The following is a 3,377-nucleotide window of genomic DNA, read 5'->3' on the forward strand; positions in this document are numbered from 1 at the left end:
CTGTTCGTTTACTGTTTTTGGTCTGGGTTCGGTTCAGTTTTGGGCTTAACCGAAAAGACGGGTGTTTTGAGTTAACTGTAGTGTTCAGTTTCGTTTTTGGTCTGGGTTCGATTCGGGCTAAACCGAAATGCCGGTATTTGATTTGAACCATTCAGTTACGGTTTTTGCGGTTTTTGGTTGGGTTCAATTCTGTTTCGATTTTTCTGGTTTTGTCATTTGTGCTTGAGATTTTGGGCTGAAGAAAATAGACTAGCCAAAAATAGTAAATCTGGGGAAAAAATTAATTAATAATTAATTGATTATTATACATCCGAGCTAAAATATTTGGGTTAAACTATTATAAACTACTTAAAAATTTAAATAAAAAATAAAATTCTATAAGTTCGGTTCGGTTTTTTTGTTAGAGTTACACGCAAAACCAAAAGATAACCAGAAGCACACTCAGTTTTTACAAAAACATAAAATCAAATCGTCGGTTTTTGTCTCGGCTCGGTTATTTAGGTTTTCAGTTTATGTTTTTACGAAAACATAAAACCAAACTGCAGTTCAACAAATCACAAACATAATCAAAAGCATATTCGAATTACCGGAGTGAGTTGATCGGTTAACCGGAGTTTAAGGAATCCATACGACTGTCCAAACTGCCGTTTCATAATCTGTTGGTGCATGCTAGCGTTATAAGTTATTATAATGTTAATTCTGTTACGTAAAATTACATAATGACCTTTTAAGACAAGTAAAGATTAAGAAGCGGTATATTGCGTATGGTTTGTTATTACTCGGTATTACTGATGTAGTAATCGTTAGTTGGGCGGTAAGAGAGGAAGTAACGATTTATCAGGATATCGGAAAATCGGGCGGCCGGTGGGAAACATTCTTGGCAGGTTTTGTACGAGACGTTTGGTTATTGGTGTAAAATAAGTGGGTGTACCGATGAGTTTTGAAGTGGACATAATAATACTGGTGAGATTCTATGGACGATTTTAGAATAAGAAACTAATGGGATTTTTATAGACAATTTTAAAATAAGAATGGCCAGGACAATTTAATCATTTTTGCATGTACATATAATTATTCTGTTTAAATTACACTTACTTTATTTTAAGTTATTGGATGCATCACAGTTCTACAAAATAGAGGTGCATAAACCGATTCGGTTTGGTCTACAAAAGTCAAAATCGGTTTATGATCGTTTCGGTTTGGGTTGAAAATCAGTTTCGGTTTGGTACAATCGGTTTCAGTTCAGGTTTTGATCGGTTTTGGTTCGGTTTTTGACCGGTTTTGGTTCGGTTTTTGACCGGTTTTGGGCCTTTGGCCGGTTTCGGTTCGGTTAACCGGTTTGGAACCGGTTTTGGTGGAGAAAATTACAAACCAGTTCCGAACCTATGGTTCCAAACCGGTTTCTACATAATCAGTTTCAAACCGATTCGGTTTTTGTTCAGTTTTCGGGTCGATTCGGTTAACCGGTTTATTTGCCCACCTCTACTACAAAACACCCCTTTTTTAGCAAACGAATGTTAACTTTTAATAAATAGTTATAAAGAGTTTAATAAATAGGTAATGAATTTCAATTGATTTCAGGTGGATTTGTTAATTAAGTTTACATATCTTAATTAGTTAATTTACTTTCTTAAAACCGTTTTATAGTTAATTAATTCTATAGAGTTATGTCTTCATTTTTTTTAGTAACAATTATTTTTACACATAAAATCCACTCTTCTTACACTTGCAATGTTTTGAACCAACGTTACTCTTTTAAAAGGTAATTAAACATCATATCACTAGACAACTAGACACCAGATAATGACTAATCAATGTCTACTAAATAATAACAATACTTGATTATCAGGCCTTAATGTAAGACCATATGTTCATGTGTGGCACACTGCCCTGTGCCACATGAGCTACACCATAGTTGCTAACACCACAACAAGCGGGCTAGAACGAGATGAGGGGTTCAATATTAAATAACGTACTCACCCAACCATGTCTAGTCACCTTAACCCAATACTACATTTAACATAAAGTCCCATGACACCCTCTCAGCATCACTTTTTTTTTTCATGTTAAAACCCCTTCTTCCAAGCCCGTTACACATCGCCTAAACATTAATTAGTTCCTAATTTCTCGTTAAAAATATATAAATTTTATGTGACAAAAAATAGTGCAAAACAAACAACTCCTACTCTGATGATCACAAAAAAAAAATAATAATGCTATATATTTGCATACCTTTTGAGTCAACATTAATCACAAAACAAATATATATGAATACCAATATATCAAAGCCCAACAAAAGAGAGTATATGTGATTATGTTCTAATACAATACAGCCCAATACAACTCATCAAGACATGAATATCAAACACACAAAAGCAACAACTATTTCCAGTCAAAGCAAAATCAACTGTTTGACTTCCCTAAAGTCAAAGAATATCAAACACACAAAAACAACAATTATTGCCAGTCAAAACAAAATCAACTGTTTGACTTCCCTAAAGTCAAACTTCCATGCCAACTAAACTATCAAAACCATAATATTTTCTTGATTCAAAAACCAACAGAATTAACATTCTTACCATTTCAAAGAAGCCCAAAATGCCTAATTTCCGTCTCCTTTCGACGACGAATCCTTCGAACCTCCACTTTCTTCCATCAAATCATCATCATCAACCGCATTATCATTATCATTATCATTATCATCGGTTTCTTTGCACGAATCAGTCTCATGACCCCAAACCCACTCCGAATAGCGAAGAACATCGATATCAATAGGATCGGTTGGACCGTCCACATTCTTGTCCATATTTCTCAAGAACCTCTCATGCAACTCATCAATCTTTTCATCCAACTCTTTCCTACTCGCATACTCGCCTTCTTCTTCGATCCAAAACTTATAAAAATCCCGCTTACCGTCACCACCAGAGAACACGTAACGCCCGGTCTTGTTATGTAAATGATAAAGATCCAGCAAAAGAATAGTCTCTTCCACCGTACCTTCTTGGCCGCCAGTGGCCGAACTCGACGAGCCGGTTATGTCCACATCCATATCTTCATTAATATTATTATTATTATTATCATCCGGTAATTGAGGGTTTAACGACTGCATGGGGGTGGAAGTGTTATTAATGTTGCCTTGTGGTGAGTTATTGCCGGTGGATTGGGAGGTTTCTTCGGTCAAGTCACCGGAACGTCCCGAGCGGGTGGGAGAGTCGGAGGTGGAACGAGAAGCCGAAGCGGAGGCGTCGTAGCCGGAACCGGGATCAGAGGAGTCAGAAGGTGGTTGAGAATGAGAATGATGATCAGGTGGTGAGTTTGAAGTGGAAGCATCCATGGTTAATTGAAGGGTTGAATTAGGGTTTTGAGTTATGAAAGAA

This window comes from Bidens hawaiensis, unplaced genomic scaffold (genome assembly GCF_021521415.1).
Source record: "Bidens hawaiensis isolate Kalapana, Puna unplaced genomic scaffold, B.hawaiensis_p1.1 tig00021201_1, whole genome shotgun sequence".
In the NCBI taxonomy this organism is placed as follows: Eukaryota; Viridiplantae; Streptophyta; class Magnoliopsida; order Asterales; family Asteraceae; genus Bidens; species Bidens hawaiensis.